The sequence below is a fragment of the Phyllobates terribilis genome, unplaced genomic scaffold (assembly GCF_046119375.1).
Source record: "Phyllobates terribilis strain yellow unplaced genomic scaffold, ASM4611937v1 Scaffold_9__5_contigs__length_417890890, whole genome shotgun sequence".
Classification (NCBI taxonomy): domain Eukaryota; kingdom Metazoa; phylum Chordata; class Amphibia; order Anura; family Dendrobatidae; genus Phyllobates; species Phyllobates terribilis.
The window spans coordinates 81113783-81136800 of record NW_027362769.1 but is presented as its reverse complement, the minus strand read 5'-3'; positions in this window follow the sequence as shown (position 1 = coordinate 81136800).

The following is a 23018-nucleotide window of genomic DNA, read 5'->3' as shown; positions in this document are numbered from 1 at the left end:
AATAAAAATGGATGCCCTTGTTGATGCCAGTAAGACCTACACTTACAACCTGGAAGTTTATGCAGGAAAACAACCAGAAGGTCCTTACTGTGTCAGCAACAAACCCAGTGATGTTGTAAAAAGACTGGCTGAGCCCTTATTTGGATCGGGTCGCAATATAACAGCTGACAATTGGTTTTCAAATTGTGATCTGATTGATTATCTGAAAATGCAGAAGCTTTCATATGTCGGAACTGTAAGAAAAAATAAAAAAGAATTGCCTACACAGTTTGTAAGTGTGAAAGGGAGACAACAGTACAGCAGTATGTTTGCATTCCATAATGGAAAGGTTTTGGTTTCCTATGTACCACAAGCAAAAAAAATTGTACTTCTTCTATCAACACTTCATGATGATGATGATGCCATCGATCCTGGGACTGAGGCACAAAAAAACCCGGAGATAATTACATTTTATAATGCAACCAAAGGGGGTGTTGATACAGCTGATCAGATGTGCTCAACTTTCAACGTCAGCAGAAACACCAAACGCTGGCCAATGGTCATATTTTTTGCTATGTTGAATTTGGGAGGTATAAATTCACAAGTCATTTACCTTGAAAACAAGCTTGAACCACTCCGTAGACGATTCTATCTGAAAAAATTGGCCCATGAACTAGTGCTTGGAGAGCTACGCAGGAGAACTATGAAAACAATCGGTATCCCCTCTCGCCTTCAAGTTCAGCTCAAAAGATTCCGCCCAGAAGATGATAGTGAAAATTCACCACCTGCACCACCTCCCAAAAGAAGGAGATGCACCACCTGCACCACGGAAAGCGGAATCAGAAGGCTTTCTAATTATGAATGTCACAAATGTCATAATGCAATCTGCCTGACACATGCAAAAATGATGTGTAATTCTTGCTCTTTGCTCTGCAAGTGTAATTTTTCTGGGGAAACTTCAGGATCTAATTCTGATTGAATATGTCTTTAATATTACTTAAGGTACCTTAAAATTAAGTTTGTTTCCATAAATTTTCTTTGTAGAGTTTTTTGACAGAGTCGAACTGGGGACTATTTGGCGGGAGTTTTGAAATGTTTGTATTTCAGAGTTATTAGTTTTATGTTAAGTAAATGGGGTTTTTTTGCACCTGATTATGTGTAGTCTCTTTTATTACATCCCTATGAAGGTCACTGATCACTTTTAGAGCACTGAAATTGCAAACATTAGATATTATAGGTATTTTTCTAGCCTGCGCCTGACAGTCACATTGTATGTGAACTCGTTAGAACCGATATTATATGTGATGGAGGGTTAAAGTACATGATTTTAAAATTACAGAAATACATATAATTTTAATTTACTAAAAGGTATACTGGGTATAATAGAAATCAGTGAACGAATCCCAAGGCATATAGGTTGATGGTTGGGTCAGGGTACAATTAATTTAGTGATCTCAAGCAGACCTAAATATATACAGTACAGACCAAAAGTTTGGACACGCCTTCTCATTTAAAGATTTTTCTGTATTTTCATGACTTTGAAAATTGTACATTCACACTGAAGGCATCAAAACTATGAATTAACACATGTGGAATTATATACTTAACAAAAAAGTGTGAAACAACTGAAAATATGTCCTATATTCTAGGTTCTTCAAAGTAGCCATCTTTTGCTTTGATGACTGCTTTGCACACTCTTGACCTTCTCTTGATGAGCTTCAAGAGGTAGTCTCCGGAAATGGTTTTCAGTTCGCAGGTGTGCCCTGTCAGGTTTAATAAGTGGGATTTATTGCCTTATAAATGGGGTTGGGACCATCAGTTGTGTTGTGCAGAAGTCAGGTGGATACACAGCTGATAGTCCTACTGAATAGACTGTTAGCTGCTTTTTTCTTGCCATAATACAAATTCTAAGTAAAGAAAAACGAGTGGCCATCATTACTTTAAGAAATGAAGGTCAGTCAGTCCAAAAAATTGGCCAAACTTTGAAAGTGTCCCCAAGTGCAGTTGCAAAAACCATCAAGCACTACAAAGAAACTGGCTCACATGAGGACTGCCCCAGGAAAGGAAGACCAAGAGTCACCTCTGCTTCTGAGGATAAGTTTATCCAAGTCACCAGCCTCAGAAATTGCAGGTTAACAGCAGCTCAGATTACAGACCAGGTCAATGCCACACAGAGTTCTAGCAGCAGACACATCTCTACAACAACTGTTAAGAGGAGACTTTGTGCAGCAGGCCTTCATGGTAAAATAGCTGTTAGGAAACCACTGCTAAGGACAGGCAACAAGCAGAAGAGACTTGTTTTGGGCTAAAGAACACAAGGAATGGACATTAGACCAGTGGAAATCTGTGCTTTGGTCTGACGAGTCCAAATTTGAGATCTTTGGTTCCAAATACCGTGTCTTTGTGCGACGCAGAAAAGGTGAACGGATGGACTCTACATGCCTGGTTCCCACCGTGAAGCATGGAGGAGTAGGTGTGATGGTGTGGGGGTGCTTTGCTGGTGACACTGTTGGGTATTTATTCAAAATTGAAGGCATACTGAACCAGCATGGCTTCCACAGCATCTTGCAGCGGCATGCTATTCCATCCGGTTTGCGTTTAGTTGGACCATCATTTATTTCTCAACAGGACAATGACCCCAAGCACACCTCCAGGCTGTGTAAGGGCTATTTGCCAAGATGGAGAGTGATGGGGTGCTACGCCAGATGACCTGGTCTCCACAGTCACCAAACCTGAACCCAATCAAGATGGTTTGGGGTGAGCTGGACTGCAGAGTGAAGGCAAAAGGGCCAACAAGTGCTAAGCATCTCTGGGAACTCCATCAAGATTGTTGGAAGACCATTTCCGGTGACTACCACTTGAAACTCATCAAGAGAATGCCAAGAGTGTGCAAAGCAGTCATCAAAGCAAAAGGTGGCTACTTTGAAGAACCTAGAATATAAGACATATTTTCAGTTGTTTCACACTTTTTTGTTAAGTATATAATTCCACATGTGTTATTTCATAGTTTTGATGCCTTCAGTGTGAATGTACAATTTTCAAAGTCATGAAAATACAGAAAAATCTTTAAATGAGAAGGTGTGTCCAAACTTTTGGTCTGTACTTTATATGCTCAGATATGGCCATTTAAAAAAAGAAGGCGGTGAAACATTCACTCATGAAAAGGACTAGAATAGTATAAGGTCAATAAATCAAATTCAAAAATGTTGCCCATGAATATGGACATGTAAATATACGAGGTAGCATTGATATAATAAAGTAAGTTGATCATGAGTATTTGTCCATGACCACAATCATCCCTTACAAGGCCTGTAATTAGGCATAGTGTGCTTGTCAAAAGATATATTCATAAAATGTATTTACCCATTTTGTCAACCCTGCCTGTGCCTCGGTTGTGATGCCCAACGCGCGTTTCGCGTTCTTGTAGCTTTCTCAGAGGGCGTGGTTATGTATAGCTTGTGTCCGACTTATATACAAGGTTGCTCAGGTCACATGACCCAGCAGCGACCAAAAATATGATTTGTTTTGATGCGTGCGCGTCACAGAGGCGGAATCCAGACCCCGCCCATCCGCCCGCAACCTCTCATCACACTCATGTGGAACGGCTGGTGCCAAGCTGCACACCATGCAGGCGTGACAGGGGCAGCGAGAAGAATACGGAGAGAAAGAATCCGACGTCTGGCGCATGCGTACATTCAAATAACTGTGATGATGATTCTCACAGACCATGCTGCCTAAAAAAAGTGCTAGGTGCTGCAAGTATAACGTATAAGATTGTTATATTAAAATATGTAGGTCAACAATACAGATTATATGCATGAGGTGCAGTGTGCTGATGACATTCTGTGTTGTGAAGTATGTAGGTCATATGTGAATGTATACATCTATTCCTATAATTGTCATATATTAGTACATCAAGAGTGAAAAAAATTATAATAATAAACGCGTGCAATTGACAAAAAGTATCAAATTTGTGTACATAGTTATAACACTTCACAGGATAATAATAATAACAAACATGTGAGCAGGGGCTGGCTGGCAAATTTTGGCCTAGGGGGCCAGCACAAAGTAGTGGCCCATGATTAGCAAACTATACATATTGGCTCTGATTCATTAAAGGGGTGGACCGAGACAAAATTTTATTTTACCGCTAAATCTCTAGCTATTGAAAGTCATACAGGTGCATCTCACTAAAATAGAATATCATCAAAAAGTAAATTTATTTCAGTTCTTCAATACAAAAAGTAAAACTCATATATTATATAGAGTCATTACAAACAGTGATCTATTTCAATTGTTTATTTCAGTTAATGCTGATGATTATGGCTTACAGCCAATGAAAACACAAAAGTCATTATCTCAGTAAATGAGAATACTTTATAACAACAGCTTGAAAAACGTTTTTAAAATCCATAATGTTGGCCTCCTGAAATGTATATTCAGTAAATGTACTCAATACTTGGTCAGCGCTCTTTTTGCATCAATTACTGCATCAAAGCAGTGTGACATGGAGGTGATCAGTCTAAGGCACTGCTGAGGTGTTATGGAAGCCCAGGTTGCTTTGACAGCAGCCTTCAGCTCGTCTGCATTGTTGGGTCTGGCGTCTCTCATCTTACTCTTGACAATACTCCATGGATTCTCTATGGGGTTAAGGTCAGGCGAGTTTGCTGGCCAATAAAGCACAGTGATACTGTTGTTTTTAAACCAGGTATTGGTACTTTTGGCAATGTGGACAGGTGCCAAGTAGTGATGAGCGAGCACTAAAATGCATGGATACTTGTTGCTTGGGTCGAGCAAATTGGAATACTCGGGTGCACGACCCGAGCAACGAGCCCAATGTAAGTCTATGGGAAACTCGAGCATTTTTCAGGCGGCTCTCCCCGGCGGTCTGCAGAGGGCCTAAAAATTGCCCAAATCGATGGGAACAGTGCTCAAATGACATGGGAACAGCATGGGGAAGACCCCTGGAAGCATCTCTGACTCCCAGATCACTGCTGTCAGCAACGTGGTCAGAGTATTACGCCACTTTTACAGACTCACAATAAAACATACAAAAAAGAAACCAAAATGGATTTTCCTGGGAAATATGTTAAGGAACATCCTTTCCAGGGTAATTACTTGTATATAAGGCAAAATAAATAACCAAAAACAAAAATACTCCTCCACAACTTGGGCTATGTTCACACGTAGTGTTTTTGATGCGTTTTTGCACTTTTGAATTGCTTTCAACCAAGACAAATGCATTCACCTGAAAATGTCATTTTAACATTTTACAACCTTATCTGGCCATGTGGTGTGTCACACATCATCAGACACATGCATACAGTGCTGAAAAGACATGGGAACAGCATAGGGAAGACCTCTGGAAGCATCTCTGACTCCCAGGTCACTGCCTAAAAATGTGCTCATCAGAAGTGATCCTTGGGCATGCGAAGATGCCTCCGACCATGCACCTGTCATTGCAGACTTGCGACAATCACCATCCACGTCCTTGTCCCACTGCAGCGTTCAGTTGACCCTACCCCATTCCTTGGAATGCAAGAGCAAGTATGCAGGCAGCCACCCACAGGCTGCAATACTATACTGCCAAATTTTTGACAGCTGCTTGCACTTCAAATGTGGCCTTTTAGGCTCGTGGAGGCGGAAGCTTTTCACAACCCCTGGAAGCATCTCTGACTCCCAGATCACTGCTGTCAGCAACGTGGTCAGAGTATTACGCCACTTTTACGGACTCACAATAAAACATACAAAAACGAAACCAAAATGGATTTTCCTGGGAAATATGTTAAGGAACATCCTTTCCAGGGTAATGACTTGTATATGAGGCAAAATAAATAACCAAAAACAAAAATACTCCTCCACAACTTGGGCTATGTTCACACGTAGTGTTTTTGATGCATTTTTGCACTTTTGAATTGCTTTCCCCATTCCTTGGAATGCAAGAGCAAGTATGCAGGCAGCCACCCACCCACCCACAGGCTGCAATACTATACTGCCAAATTTTTGACAGCTGCTTGCACTTCAAATGTGGCCTTTTAGGCTCGTGGAGGCGGAAGCTTTTCACAACCTCATACCGGCGGCAGCCAAGTGTTCATACTCGGTCCCCAGCCACCACTATATTTCCCGGTATCGCCTCCGCCTTCCACAAGCACGGGTACCACAACATTACCCGTGCCCTCCCCAGTGCACTTACTGGGAAGGACCGCCTAACCACAAACACGTGGACAGGTGATTATGGCCAGGGACGGTACGGAGCCAGTCCACAACTTTTTTTTGCTAAGAGTTGTATTTAGCTTGGTGAAAGGACTGGCATAGAGGGAAACTGTATGTACCTTGCGTGTCATTTCTCCCAGGAAGTCCTGTAATTGAGCTTGTTGCAGAAGTAATGGCAGCCCGTCCTACATCAACTCGCACTTGTCGGTGGTGCTTTGACACACACACATCTTTCTTTGCACATTTAATTTCTTGAATACAGAGTTGGACAATGGCCTGATCTGTAATGCATTTTGAGAAATAACATGCATAAGCATGGCTGATCCACATGGTGATGATAGAGGCCACCATCTGCTTAGTTTTCTGTTACTTGGAATGCAAGTGCAATTATGCAGACAGACAGCCACCCACCCACCCACACTAAACTGCCAGATTTCTGGGCAGCTCTTTCCACTTGAAATATGGCCTTTTAAGCTCTTGGAGGCGGAAGCTTTTCACAACCTCATGCCGGTGGTGGCCGGGTGTCCATACTCGGTGCCCAGCCGCCACTGTTTCTCCCGGTGTCGCCTCTGCTTTCCACAAGCACGGGTCCCAGAACATTACACGTGCCCTCCCCAGTGCACTTACTGGGAAGGACCACCTAATCACAAACACGTGGACAGGTGAATGTGACCAGGGACGGTATGGAGTTGTATTTAGCTCGGTGAAAGGACTGGCATAGAGTGAAACCATTAGAGTTGAGCCACCCCCGTAGTGTTCGAGTTCAGTTCGGCTCGTCGAACACCCATATGTTCGTAAAACTGTTCGTCGAACTGTTCGTCGAACACCGTCGAACACCGTTAAAACCAATGGCAGGCAAACAAAAACACATAGAAACACATAGAAAACACTTCAAAGGTGTCCAAAAGCTGACAAACTGCTCAGAAGACACAACTAACACATGGAAAAGTGACAAGTACATATAGTCATGCGAAAAGAAAAGAGGTGGAGGAGTAAAAGGAGGGGGAGACACAGATATAGGCATGTCATGCCCTTCTAAAACCAAAAAAGTGCGAAGCTGACACGGCCAGTCCGTTCCTGCTCGTGCGACCTCCTTGTCGCTGGGTTTGTGGCAGAGCTGAGGTGGACCCTGACGGCCAGGCCCCCTCTCCCAATAATGGTGCCTGTCCACTGGTGGGTCGAGCGAGCCCCCCTGCGGTGGAGGCAGGTCTAAGCATTTTAATTTAAATTGTCTCTGTAATTTGAATGAGTACACTTTAAATCTTTTTACAAGGATCTGTTGGAGAGCAAGTCTGATGCCAGCAGCCGCGGGAATTCCTGCTCCAGTAGAGTCCACTAAAGCTGCTGCAGTTAAAAAGCTTTTATAAGGATTGAGCTTGGCGGTCTACCGCAAGGTGTCCTACCACCAGTCCCAGCCCCTGTGCCTTGGGGTGCCTCCCCGATGCTCTTCACTGAGTGTCCCGGGGGCCCGAAGCATTTCCTTTGAAAAAATTAAGTGTCCAAACTACAGGTGGTGTAGCTTGCTTAACAGGTGGGATAATCCGCTGACTAGCAGACACTGCTACTAGGTCCAAATTATTTCTTGGGCTAGATGCAGTTAAAAATTTGTAATTAGATCTACAGGCGGTGGCTACTCCGCTGACTAGCAGACACTGCTACTAGGCCCAAAGTATTGCCTGGGCTAGATGCAGTTAAAAATTTGTAATTAGATACTCTCGTTGGATCCTGAGAAAGCATTCCATAGAGCATCCTGGCACGCCATATATTATTCTCTTAAAAATATTGGGGTAGGGGTCTAGGGGACCCTTTTATAGCCAAAATCATGGCCCTGTATCGCAATCCGTTAGCTAGGCTGAAGATAAATGGAACATTTTCATCACCTTTCATAATCACCAATGGGACAAGGCAGGGATGTCCTCTGTCCCCTCTCTTATACATCCTAGTGATGGAGCACCTGCTCTCATCAATTCGCGATAATCCCAATATTAGGTGGATTTTGGTGGGAGGCACCGAGTACAAGTGCTCTGCATTTGCTGATGATGTCCTAGTATATATCACTCAATCACATATATCCATCCCTGTTGTTATGGGTGAAATAGATCACTTTGTTACATGGTCAAATTTTAAAATCAGTGCAGCGAAGTCTGGGGCCCTCGATGTCTCCCTCCCCAAATCCATACAGGATTCCATCCAGTCCAACTTTCCCTTTACCTGGCCCTCACAGGGTATCAAATACTTAGGAATTCGTATTCATAGAGACCTCTCCCATCTATTTTATCTTAATTTTGGGCCCTTTATTGAACAACTCCATAAAGATCTTACTTCTTGGACGGTGAAGGATTTTTCCTGGTTCGGCAGAATAAGTATACTAAAAATGAACGTCCTACCTAAACTCTTATACCTCTTCCAAACCATTCCCGTGGTAATTCCCTCAAATTTTTGGAAAAGACTACGCAGTAGCTTTTAGTCTCCCCAGGATGACACAGGTGGGGCAGATGGTGGTTGTCCCGGCCCGCTAGGCCGCATTGTAGCACAGTGAGCTTCGCGCTGCAACTTATGCTTCATATCCATGTGACGGTTCATGCATGAAGTGCTCAAACTATGGATTTTTTGGCCTCTACTTAGCCTTTGTTGACAAATGTTACAGATAACACGAGTTGGGTCATCCTTAGCGATCGGAAAAAATGCACAGGCTATGCAAGGTTTAGAGCCCATGCCACTCTGCTACTAGCAATACTATCAAATGATTGGCTGGGTTACATACAGAGCATCTGGGTTTGGTTGGGGGTCCCCACAGTCTGCCTAGGCTAGATGCAGTTAAAAATTCTCATTAGATAATCAGGCGGTGCAGCTTGCTTCGCAGCTGGGCTAATACGCCCAAAGTATTGGTAGACTCTATACTAAATAAGGAAGGATTCACTGACTGTGGTGGCCCCTCCGTGGGCCGTGGCGATTGGTGGAGATTTGGTGGATGATTATAGGAGAAAGCTCCTTAATAGAGAAAGTTGGTGGATTTATACTTTACACGTGTACCAGTGGGTTTAAACATCAGACATGATTTGATGTATCATTATGAATGATCATTTATAGATTATTATTATATATGTTCCTTTTTTCTTCTTTTCTTTTTATTTTTGATTATTTACATTTATATGCATTGTTTCTATGCTATATGATTTTAACATGGTATGTGTGTTTAAATTTCTGATTAACTCAGCATTGAACAGGTGCATAGCAGGACATGACATATAAATACTACTTCCTTGCTGTTTTTTTGCTATGCAATGATTAAGAACTCGTATATATATTGTGCAGAAAGAAGGGTGAAAGTCCTCCCAGGCAGGAGGAAATTGGAGTTTCATAACACATATTTGAACTGGAGAGGTATTAGAGGCCTGCAATGGCCACAGGTACTAATGGAGGTAATCAAGGTAGGGAGAGAGGCAAGAGGTCCGGTCATCTTAGTTATACAGGCCAGGGGAAACGACATAGCTTATCACAAGAGCGCATAACTAATGGCAATAATATAACTAGACACTGAGCGCTTCAGAGAATTTTTCACAAAACTAACTATAGTATGGTCAGAGATTGTGCCGAGAACGGTATGGCAAGGTGCGTGAGACATCACGGCCATCGAACGGACAAGGCAGGTAATAAATATTCGGATGGCAAAATTTATAAGAGACAGAGGCTGTGTAGTGATAAGACACCGACAACTGGAAGGAGATAAAGCAGGCCTCATACGGCCCGACGGTATTCACTTAATGGATATTGGACTGGACATATTCCTGTCAGGACTCCAGGACGGAGTGGAACAAGCGTTAAGAGTGATGGATGGGGGTCGGAGTCCTGCATACGAGTAAGCAGGATCCTCCGTGGCCTGGAAATAGAAAGGACATGTTGGAGAGTTGTATTGTCAATGAAAGGGGGGCGTTAGGGGGCTGAGCGTCTGGGTTTGGTTAGGGGTCCCCACAGTCTGCCTAGTCTAGATGCATTTAAAAATCATTATTAGATACACAGGCGATGCAGCTTGCTTCGCAGCTGGGTTACTACACTGACTAGCAGACACTGAAGCTTTGGAGCAGACCTCTGAGTAAACATCTCTTCAGACTCAACCATCTGTGTTACCCCAAGCCATAGTGTATGTATTTTCTTACAGTTAAAAGGGGGGGGGAGACCCAACCCACCTCTAATTGACGATGGCAATGTCACGTAAAACAAAGCAAGGGGACTCCAAAAAGAGTCTCCATTTTTTCCAAAAATTTGTGGCACAGACACCACTTAAGTGGCATCAATTGCCCCAGAGTTGCTTAAAACGGTTGGTTAGAATGAGTACCGCACACTGCTACAGGCCCAAAATTATTTTCCAGACAAGATGCAGCTAAAAATTATTAGTAATTTGAAAGCTTAAAACGGATGGTGAGGTGATTTTACGAAATCCTCAAGCTGTTACTCTCCCCAGGATGACACAGGGGTAGAGAAGTCCTTGCGGATCCATGATTTGTTCATCTTTATGAACGTGAGTCTGTCTACATTCTCAGTGGACAGCCGCGTGCGCTTATCTGTCAGCACAGCACTAGCAGCGCTGAACACACGTTGGCTGCGGGGCATGACAAGATCTCCAAGGCGTAAGTGGCGAGCTCCCGCCATTTATCCAGATTGGAAGCCCAAAAAGAGCAAGGGTCCAGTGACACAGTCATGGCTTCGATGTTTACTTGGAGATACTCCTGTACCATCGTCTCTAGGCGTTGACTATGTGTCAGACTTCTTGTCTCCTGTGGCCTTGCAAAGGATGGGCTAAAAAAGCTGTGAAATGATTCCGCAAAATTGCTGTTACCAGCAGATACTGTGTTTCTGTTACGGTTTGAGTGCTTAACACTCGACAGTCCCACGGTTGGCAAGTTAGAACTGTGAGATTCACTACATGCATCACTGGTGTTTTGTGGAAAAGCACATGTAAGATTCTGCAACAGTCTCTGCTGATACTCCTGCATGCGTGAATCCCTTTCTATGGCAGGAATTATTTTGGCAAATTTACTTTTGTACCGGGGATCAAAGAGTGTGGCAACCCACATGTAAATCACCGGAATAGTCATACTGATAATGGCATAGTCAGCACTAAACATCTTCGTCACCATTTCAAAACTGTGCAGAAGGGTGCATAGGTCCCTGATCTGAGACCACTCCTCCAGCATGATTTGCCCCACCTCTGGATCCCGTTGGCCCAGGCTATACGTCAGAATGTATCCCACAAGGGCTTGTCGGTGCTGCCACAGTCGCTGCAACATATGCAGAGTTGAATTCCACCGGGTAGGCACATCGCATTTTAGTCAGTGAAGTGGCAGGCCCAAAGACTTCTGTAAAGATGTAAGTCGCTGAGCTGCGGGATGCGAACGGCGGAAGTGAGCACACAGCGACCGTGCCCTCTTCAGAAGGCCATCTAGTCCAGGATAGTGGGCTAAAAATTGCTGGACAACCAGGTTCAACACGTGAGCCATACAAGGCACGTGTGTGACATTGCCGCACCGATGGTTTGCAGCATTGTCGCACACGGCCTTCCCTGGTTTCAGGTCCAGTGGAGACAACCATTCATGAAACTAGTTCTCCTGAGCTGACCACAACTCCTCAGCTGTGTGACTCACATTTCCCAGACATTTCAAAGTAAAAACCGCCTGATAACGTTGAGCCCTGCTGCCAGCATAGTAAGGAGGTGTGCAGGATCCCTTCTGCGCAGTTAGAAAGCGTGTGGCATGACCAGACAGGCTTTGGGTGCAGGTGGAGGACCAAGAGGAGGTTGAGGAGGCAGAATCAGTGGAGAAACTTCGAGATTAAGAGGATTGACGCACAACTCGTGGGTAGGGCAAGACTTGGACAGCAGCCCCTAGTCCTGCTGTCACCATAGTTACCCAGTGCCCAGTCAATGACATGTAACGCCCCTGTCCATGCCTACTCGTCCAAGTGTCTGTGGTGAAATGCACCCTGTCATACACAGAGATTCTCAAAGAAGCGGTGATGTTGTGTGCGACATGCTGGTGGAGCAGGCACACCTTTCTTTGAGAAGTAGTGCCTACTGGGCATCTGGTACTGGGGCACTGCAACGGACATAAGGTCTCGAAAATCCTCTGTGTCCACCAGGCAGAAAGGCAGCATTTCTGTAGCCAAGAGCTTGCAGATGGTGAAATTCAACCTCTTAGCTTTCTCATGGCTAGGAAGAAATGGTCTTTTACTTGTCCACATCTGAGGGACCAAGAGCTGGCTGTTGTGCTTAGACGGGGTTGAGAAGGGTGTCCCCGACAAACTGCCGGTCTGTGAGGAAGATGCAGGCGGACATGTTTGGTTGCCTTGATCCAAAGGTGGTGCTCTCGATGTCGGAGAGCGCTCAACACCAGCTGGTGTTTCCACCTCCAAAGAAAGAAAATGATGACCTGCCAATCACGCTGGCTGTTGCGGGTAAAGAGGTGGCAGGTCTGCGTCCCAAAACAGGTGTGACTGCTGTCCCCCCAGTCACAGAGGATGAAGAGGCCGTGGATGCACAAGATGGGGCAGACAGTGGTTGGCCCGGCCCGCTAGGCCGCATTGTAGCACAGTGAGCTTCCCACTGCAACTTATGCTTCATATCCATGTGACGGTTCATGCATGAAGTACTCAAACTATGGATTTTTTGGCCTCTACTTAGCTTTTGGTGACAAATGTTACAGATAACACGAGTTGGGTCATCCTTATCGATCTGAACAAATGCCCAGGCTATGCAAGGCTTAGCACCCATGCGACCTAAAGAGCCACCACGACTTGTGGTCAGAGGCAGAGTTGTGTTTGAAGATGCAGTTATTGACGTGCTTCCAGTACTACTCTCTGTCCAGGAAGGCGCAACCTGACCTCGTCATCACTAGCATCCTCCTCCACCTCCTCTGCTGACCTCATCGACTGGCTGACTGTGGGTTGACAGTAAGTGGGATCTGCAACCTCGTCATCATCATCCTGTGTGTTCTTACACCCGTCGTCCTCAGAGACAACCTCTTCCTGCCCTGACAAAAAACTCAAGTTGTCGCTTCAATCAGGTATTTGAGTCTCATCATCGTCTTCCTCATTGTCTCCACCAACAGGAGTTACAGTTTGGGAACGAGGGTCTACATTATGGTCAGAACCTTCTGCGTCTGGTCCTGGATCCGACTCATAAAGATTCTGGGCATCAGTGCAGATCATTTCCTCGTCTGGATTCACAGAAGCTCTGGAGCCGACCTCTGATTCCCAGGCTATAGTATGAGTAAACAGCTCTGCAGACTCAACCATCTGTTCTACCGCATACTCAGATGGGCAGCTGGAGACTTGGGAGCTGTGAGGAAGCAAGTGCGATTGGGGTGACACCTCTGAGGACTGGAGTATTTGTGATGTTGAAGTTGAGGTGGAGGAGAGCCCACTTAATGGGGCACTTGATATCCGTTGAAGCACCTGCTGTATTTGTGCCTCATCTGGAATTTGTAGCGATTGGCGTGGCTGTAAGAAAGGGATCGTATCACATTGTCCGCTAAAAGAAGTAGACATCTTAGTTTGGCTGGAAGATGGTCTTTCTTCTGCAGATGTTACTGCTGCTTTAACACCTACCCCACGGACACAACCTTTTTTTCCCTTCCCAACACGCCTATTCCCCTTTCCACCAGCAGCAGGCCTTTTTCCACTCCTTTTGGTGGTTAACTTATTGACAACTCTGGAGTAGTTTGCACAAAAAATGATGGATGAGAACCGAGCAGAGCAGAGTGGCCAAACTGAGGTATTAGCCCAAAAGGATTGGCTGGGTTAGATGCAGTAAAACAATTTTATTACATACACAGGTGGTGGAGCTTAGTATAGATGGACTAATAGAATGAGTCCCACACACTGCTACAAGGCCAAAATTATTTTCCGAGCTAGATGCAGATAAAAATTATTTGTAATTTGCAAGCTGAAGGAGCTTAGTATAGATGGACTAAGAATAAGTCCCACACACTGCTACAAGCCCAAAATTATTTTCCGAGCAAGATGCAGATAAAAATTATTTGTAATTTGCAAGCTGGTGGAGCTTAGTATAGATGGCCTAATAGAATGAGTACCACACACTGCTACTATGCCCAAAATTATTTTCCAGGCAAGATGCAGCTAAAAATTATTAGTAATTTCAAAACTGGTGGAGCTTGGTATAGATGGCCTAATACAATGAGTACCACACACTGCTACTATGCCCAAAATTATTTTACAGGCAAGATGCAGCTAAAAATTATTATTAATTTCAAAACTGGTGGAGCTTGGTATAGATAGCCTAATACAATGTGTACCACACACTGCTACTATGACCAAAATTATTTTACAGGCAAGATGCAGCTAAAAATGATTAGTAATTTGAAAGCTGGTGGAGCTTAGTATAGATGGCCTAATAGAATGAGTACCACACACTGCTAACATGCCCAAAATTATTTTACAGGCAAGATGCAGCTAAAGATTATTATTAATTTCAAAGCTGGTGGAGCTTGGTATAGATGGCCTAATACAATGAGTAACACACACTGCTACTATGCCCAAAATTATTTTCCAGGCAAGATGCAGCTAAAAATTATTATTAATTTCAAAACTGGTGGAGCTTGGTATAGATAGCCTAATACAATGTGTACCACACACTGCTACTATGACCAAAATTATTTTACAGGCAAGATGCAGCTAAAAATGATTAGTAATTTGAAAACTGGTGGAGCTTAGTATAGATGGCCTAATAGAATGAGTACCACACACTGCTAATATGCCCAAAATTATTTTACAGGCAAGATGCAGCTAAAAATTATTATTAATTTGAAAGCTGGTGGAGCTTAGTATAGATGGCCTAATAGAATGAGTACCACACACTGCTAACATGCCCAAAATTATTTTACAGGCAAGATGCAGCTAAAAATTATTATTAATTTCAAAGCTGGTGGAGCTTGGTATAGATGGCCAAATACAATGAGTACCACACACTGCTACTATGCCCAAAATTATTTTACAGGCAAGATGCAGCTAAAAATTATTATTAATTTCAAAACTGGTGGAGCTTGGTATAGATGGCCTAATACAATGAGTACCACACACTGCTACTATGCCCAAAATTATTTTACAGGCAAGATGCTGCTAAAAATTATTTGTAATTTGAAAGCTGGTGGAGCTTAGTATAGATGGCCTAATAGAATGAGTACCACACACTGCTAATATGCCCAAAATTATTTTACAGGCAAGATGCAGCTAAAAATTATTAGTAATTTGAAAGCTGGTGGAGCTTAGTATAGATGGCCTAAAAGAATGAGTACCACACACTGCTAACATGCCCAAAATTATTTTACAGGCAAGATGCAGCTAAAAATTATTATTAATTTGAAAGCTGGTGGAGCTTGGTATAGATGGCCTAATACAATGAGTACCACACACTGCTACTATGCCCAAAATTATTTTACAGGCAAGATGCAGCTAAAGTTATTATTAATTTCAAAACGGGTGGAGCTTGGTATAGATGGCCTAATACAATGAGTACCACACACTGCTACTATGCCCAAAATTATTTTACAGGCAAGATGCAGCTAAAAATTATTAGTAATTTGAAAGCTGGTGGAGCTTAGTATAGATGGCCTAATAGAATGAGTACCACACACTGCTAATATGCCCAAAATAATTTTACAGGCAAGATGCAGCTAAAAATTATTATTAATTTGAAAGCTGGTGGAGCTTAGTATAGATGGCCTAATACAATGAGTACCACACACTGCTAATATGCCCAAAATTATTTTACAGGTAAGATGCAGCTAAAAATTATTATTAATTTGAAAGCTGGTGGAGCTTGGTATAGATGGCCTATTACAATGAGTACCACACACTGCTACTATGCCCAAAATTATTTTCCAGGCAAGATGCAGCTAAAATTATTATTAATTTCAAAACTGGTGGAGCTTGGTATAGATGGCCTAATACTATGAGTACTACTCACTGCTACTATGCCCAAAATTATTTTCCAGGTAAGATGCAGCTAAAAATAATTAGTAATTTGAAAGCTGGTGGAGCTTAATATAGATGGCCTAATAGAATGAGTACCACACACTGCTAATATGCCCAAAATTATTTTACAGGCAAGATGCAGCTAAAAATTATTATTAATTTCAAAGCTGGTGGAGCTTGGTATAGATGGCCTAATACAATGAGTACCACACACTGCTACTATGCCCAAAATTATTTTCCAGGCAAGATGCAGCTAAAATTATTAGTAATTTCAAGCTGGTGGATCTTAGAATAGATTACCTAATAGAATGAGTACCACACACTGCTAATATGCCCAAAATTATTTTACAGGCAAGATGCAGCTAAAAATTATTATTAATTTCAAAGCTGGTGGAGCTTGGTATAGATGGCCTAATACAATGAGTACCACACACTACCACTATGCCCAAAATTATTTTCCGAGCTAGATGCAGATAAAAATTATTTGTAGTTTGCAAGCTGGAGGAGCTTAGTATAGATGGACTAAGAATAAGTCCCACACACTGCTACAAGCCCAAAATTATTTTCCGAGCTAGATGCAGATAAAAATTATTACTAATTTGCAAGCTGGTGGAGCTTAGTATAGATGGCCTAATAGAATGATGCTATGCCCAAAACGTTTTACTTGGCTAGGTGCAGTAAAAAAAATTGTTTTCTATACACAGGTGGTGTAGCTTGCAACACAGATACGCTACTCCACTGACTAACACACACTGCAAGAGGCCAAAAAGGATTTGCTTAGCTAGATTTAGCCAAATGCTGTGAAAACACTTGCACAGCACTGGCACAGACCAGCCTGGCAAAAAGTCCTAGGAAATGCTGTAAAATAGTCCTCAAAAGGACTGCAATTACAATTAGTCTCTACTCCCAACGTATCTATATCAGAGCACAGACCTGCCTGCTAAAAGTCATAGGAAATGCTGTAACCTAGTCCTCAAAAGGACTGCAATCACAACTATTCCCTATTCCCAAGCTATCTGTATATTTCAGAGAAAATTGGCTTGAAATTAACACTGAAAGTATAGTGCACACAGCAACAGCGGTGCCGTCTAACACGCAGCTGCAGCAGTGAGAAAATGGTGGCGACGGGGAAAATGGCTGGTTCTTATTGGGCAAGGACATGTGACATACACAGCCAATGACACATGCCCTTGCTTGTGTGAAAAAAAACAGTTCGCTCCGTGTGTGCGCTGCTGATAGGCTGACAGATTGCACCTCCCCACTGTAAATGCGGGAAAGAGAAAAAAAAATGGAGATCTTCATTATTTCTGCAGAGATCCATCCCCTGCCCCTCCCCCCGCCCCGCTGTACACTCAAACTGCGTATTAACATTGATTACCAGCATTACTGTGAAAAAATCCAGTTATGATTTTGGTGCACGAACAGCTATCGAACATAACCTCGAACAGCGGGATTTTTTTCAAATCGTTCGTGCTCGCCGAACACCGCTCAAAACAGCTCGAATTTGAGATTGGCGAACAGTTCGAGTCGAACAACGTTCATCTCTAGAAACCATATCTACCCTGTGTGTCATTTCTCCCAGGAAGTCCTCTAAAGCTGCTTGCACTTGAAATGTGGCCTGAACATTACTGCTGGTAATTTTTGTAGTATCAGCGTCTCTGTCCCCTGACAGGCAGAGACGCCGTCCCACTTACCGCCGCGCTCCCTGCCCGGCGTCCTCCGGCGCTCCTGCCGCTGTTAGAACTCTCCTGTTATTTTTTTTTCTATTTTGGTCACGTGACCTGCTGCCTATTTATTCCAGCTCCGCCCTTCTGGCTTTGCTGGACTTCAGTGTTATTTGACTCTCTATCTAGCCAGGTGCTTTTGTACCTATCTCTCTAGTTCGTTTGGTCCTTTGGACCTCTAAGTACTTTTTGTCTGTTTGTCTTTTTGCTCCGCTACAACATCTGCTAGGAGGTGTCCAATTTTGTCCCAGTCCTTAGTTCTTTTAGGGACCCCTCCCTTTATTCTATAGGTCTGCGTTCAGACTAGCTGAGGACGAAGGCGGGTCTGTTCACAAGGAACAGGTCGCCCTCTGCAACATAGGGAATCAGCATAGTCTTAATGTAGGGACTGATTCCCTTTCTTTCCTTAGTTCTTGTAGCAGATCATGACAGTAAGTCCAGCCCAAACTAAACTTGAAAAGAAATCTGGGATCAGTATGGTGTCTGTTCAAGAGTTGACTCAACGCCTGCAGGGATTGTCTCTAGAGGTGGCCGATCTCCAGCAACACGTGAGTAGCTGTCCTGGAGCGCATTTTGTGGAACCAAAGATAGGACTGCCTGATATTTTTAATGGCAAACAACAAGATTTTTTTTCCTTTAAAAATGCTTGTGACTCGCCCCCTGGGCAGTGGGGCACTCAGGACCGGGCTTCAGGGCAGTGCTGGGAGTAGTAGTGGCGGCCTGGTCCCGTGGCTCAGGGTGGTCAGACCAAATGCTGTGGTGGTGTATTGGTAGGTTTTGAAAGTCCGACTGCGCCACCCGTGGATTGCGGTCAGGGAGGACCGCCGCTGCAAGGCAGACCACTGAGGCTGGTGTTAGTGTGCAGCACAGGGATAAGATAACTCCCCACGGGAAGAGTGTAGCCTCAGGGCAGTGTAATAGGATGCTGGGGGTGATGATGCAGGCGCAGCAGTAACCACACAGAGTCCAATAATGCAGTCCAGGGTCTTTTACTGCAGATCTTATCACAGACCCACCAGGAGTACAGGGTAGGAATGGACCTGGGTGTCTGAGGGCATTCGGGCGAGCTCCACTGGTCAGGGTGAGTGGGTAGGCCTACCGTTCTCTTTCTGCCCTTGCTGACTATCTCCCCCTTTAGTGGTATGATAGCCCACGTCCCTGAGCTTGCCGTGTACTACGCCTGTATGGCTTGCGACTCGGGCCTTAGGTACCTGTAGCTTCTCCGTTCTGTACCGGTCCCTCTGTGTGGCGGAGCCTCCAGGCTTCTTAGGCCAAGGGACCTAAAATCCCTCGCAGGTAGATGATCTGCTGCAGGACTTGCAATCCTGACAGCCTCGGACCCCAGTGTCCGGTGTGTAGTTCTTTTTCAACCAGGACCGGCTCCCGTCGCCTCTGTCCCTGGCTTTCTGTTCCTCCTTTGCCTCCTGGACTCCTCAGCTGCGGCTGACCTGTCCCTCTCTCCTGGGAACCCTTCTGGATGCTTAAAAAGTGGGTCCTGGTCTCTCTAACCCTGCCCTTAGTTCCAGCTTTTATAGGGGCAGCCTGCTCCCCCTACTGGCCTGGGACAGGAGGTGCTGCATGCAAATGGTCCATGACCAGAGAACCTCCCTCCTGATCTCAGACACAGCCTTACAAGTTTGTGGCATCCAGGCCTGAGGTGACACATTCCCCCCTAGTAAATTTTAGTACTCCGGGACTAAACAGTAACCACAAACACAGGGTATAAATAACAACATAACATATATACAAGAGCATTTTGTCTTTAAGGTCACGGCGCTTCCGTGACCGGGTGTCCATTTCACCCAACAAGGCGAAGTTTTTGAGCGATGTGGGGACCTGTCCAAAGCAAACCCAAAACGTTGGCCCTGGGCGTGGCTGCAAGGCGAAGCAGAGTACTTTGGACCACTCGGGACCACGCCAGACATGTTTTTCTTCCGTGGCCATCTTCGCAAGAGGCACCAGGTGCAACTATTTACAACAAAGTTCCGGTTATAAGAAGCAAAACCTACAAAAGACAAAAATATATCTCATACCCTACCATCATTATATATAAATGTAAAGCAAAGTTGCATAATAAATATAGGGTACTTAGTGAACTATTTTTGATCAAAAAAAGTATACAAGCCGTCCCACCAGCGGCAAGGTGACCCTAAATTGGGACGGTACCTATACTGTCTATATTAAAAACCTTACTGTATATCAAAGTTGAAGTAATGCATATAAAAGGGTAGACAAATAGGACCGGGTCCCAACTCCAGACCACCTAGGCCCGTGGTAAGCTACATATATACTAATCAGCTCAACAAAGGGGATGCCACACCCTTAAATTGCACAGAATGCAAACAAGACAAAAAACCAAGCAATGTGAACTGAGGTCTAAGATGGTAGACATGCAAGAAATAGGAGCATGTTCACACTAGCAAAAAGAAGCAAAACCTACAAAAGACAAAAATATATCTCATACCCTACCATCATTATATATAAATGTAAAGCAAAGTTGCATAATAAATATAGGGTACTTAGTGAACTATTTTTGATCAAAAAAAGTATACAAGCCGTCCCACCAGCGGCAAGGTGACCCTAAATTGGGACGGTACCTATACTGTCTATATTAAAAACCTTACTGTATATCAAAGTTGAAGTAATGCATATAAAAGGGTAGACAAATAGGACCGGGTCCCAACTCCAGACCACCTAGGCCCGTGGTAAGCTACATATATACTAATCAGCTCAACAAAGGGGATGCCACACCCTTAAATTGCACAGAATGCAAACAAGACAAAAAACCAAGCAATGTGAACTGAGGTCTAAGATGGTAGACATGCAAGAAATAGGAGCATGTTCACACTAGCAAAAAGAAGCAAAACCTACAAAAGACAAAAATATATCTCATACCCTACCATCATTATATATAAATGTAAAGCAAAGTTGCATAATAAATATAGGGTACTTAGTGAACTATTTTTGATCAAAAAAAGTATACAAGCCGTCCCACCAGCGGCAAGGTGACCCTAAATTGGGACGGTACCTATACTGTCTATATTAAAAACCTTACTGTATATCAAAGTTGAAGTAATGCATATAAAAGGGTAGACAAATAGGACCGGGTCCCAACTCCAGACCACCTAGGCCCGTGGTAAGCTACATATATAAATGTAAATGATCAAAAATAGTTCACTAAGTACCCTATATTTATTATGCAACTTTGCTTTACATTTATATATAATGATGGTAGGGTATGAGATATATTTTTGTCTTTTGTAGGTTTTGCTTCTTTTTGCTAGTGTGAACATGCTCCTATTTCTTGCATGTCTACCATCTTAGACCTCAGTTCACATTGCTTGGTTTTTTGTCTTGTTTGCATTCTGTGCAATTTAAGGGTGTGGCATCCCCTTTGTTGAGCTGATTAGTATATATGTAGCTTACCACGGGCCTAGGTGGTCTGGAGTTGGGACCCGGTCCTATTTGTCTACCCTTTTATATGCATTACTTCAACTTTGATATACAGTAAGGTTTTTAATATAGACAGTATAGGTACTGTCCCAATTTAGGGTCACCTTGCCGCTGGTGGGACGGCTTGTATACTTTTTTTGATCAAAAATAGTTCACTAAGTACCCTATATTTATTATGCAACTTTGCTTTACATTTATATATAATGATGGTAGGGTATGAGATATATTTTTGTCTTTTGTAGGTTTTGCTTCTTTTTGCTAGTGTGAACATGCTCCTATTTCTTGCATGTCTACCATCTTAGACCTCATTTCACATTGCTTGGTTTTTTGTCTTGTTCGCAAAGTTCCGGTTATCCAAAGTTCATAACCTGTCAGTCCATATATCTAGAAAAACTGGAGAAAACACTATTAGTTACAGGTATCAAACAGATTAAATATATACATGGTACATTTAGATCTTGCACCTATATCCTCCAGCGAGCTGGCATTTGACCCCTAGTGCTGTGGGTTGACCTCCTTAACCCACTGTCTGGTGGTGGACCAACCTGGCTTTCCCCACTATCATTGAGGGTACAGCTACTAGCTGGGTGTACAGGCAGGGCAGGCAGCTGTCTGCGGGTCCTTTGGCTTACCGCAGGCATGGCAGGCTCACTGTCAGCAGAGGGTTGACTCTCCTGGGCTGCTGGCAAGGGTTCTTCCGCCTCTGGGGCCGTTTGCTCTTCTTGTTCTTCCTGTCCTCCTGTAGGCTCCTGCTGGGTAGGCTGTAGGAAATGTAGGACGGGTACCACTATTGCGCCATTTATCTGAGTCCAGTTCCGGGGGAACTCTCCCACTGGTCATCCAGCTTGTGTAGCCTTCTCTTACGCTTCAGTACCTGCTCACCAGGTTCCAGGGGACCAGCAGGGGCGTGTTGGTTGAAGAGCCTCTCTTGCTTTTCTCTCGCTTGAGCCAGACTCCTCTCCACACTCTCCTGTACCTTCTTGTACTGTAGCCGCCGTTCCGTATCCCAGTCCGCGTCTGGGGAGGTGTCCTCAGGTGTCAGGACTCCCATTTCCAGGTCGATCGGCAGCTTACCTGGTCTTGCTCGCATCAGGTAAGCCGGGGTGCAATTTATAGCATTCACCGGGATATGGTTGTACAAGTCAATCAGGTCTGGCAGCTTCTCCGGCCACAGGCTGCGTTCTTCCAGGGGTAACGTCTTGAGGAGATCAAGATGATATTGTTCATTTTCTCACACAGTCCGTTGGTTTGCGGGTGGTAAGGCGTTGTCCGAATTTTCCTACAGCCGTAGAGGTTGCAGAACTCCTGGAATACTTCAGCCTCAAACGCTGGACCTTGATCTGTCAAGACCTGTTCCGGATACCCATGTGGACAGCAGAAGTGTTGCTGGAAGGCTCTAGCCGCCGTTTGGGCTGTCAGGTCTTTAACTGGAACCACTACCAGGATCCGGGAGTAATGGTCCACAATCGTGATGGCATAGACCTAGCCGGACCGGCTTGGAGCCAACTTCACATGGTCCAGAGCTACCAGCTCAAGAGGCTGCCTGGTGACGATGAGCCTCAAGGGTGTCTGCTGGCTGGCACGGTCCTTCCTTCTGAGGTGACATGGGCCGCAGTCCCTGCTCCACTTCTCGATGGCCCTTCTCATGCCGACCCAGTAGAA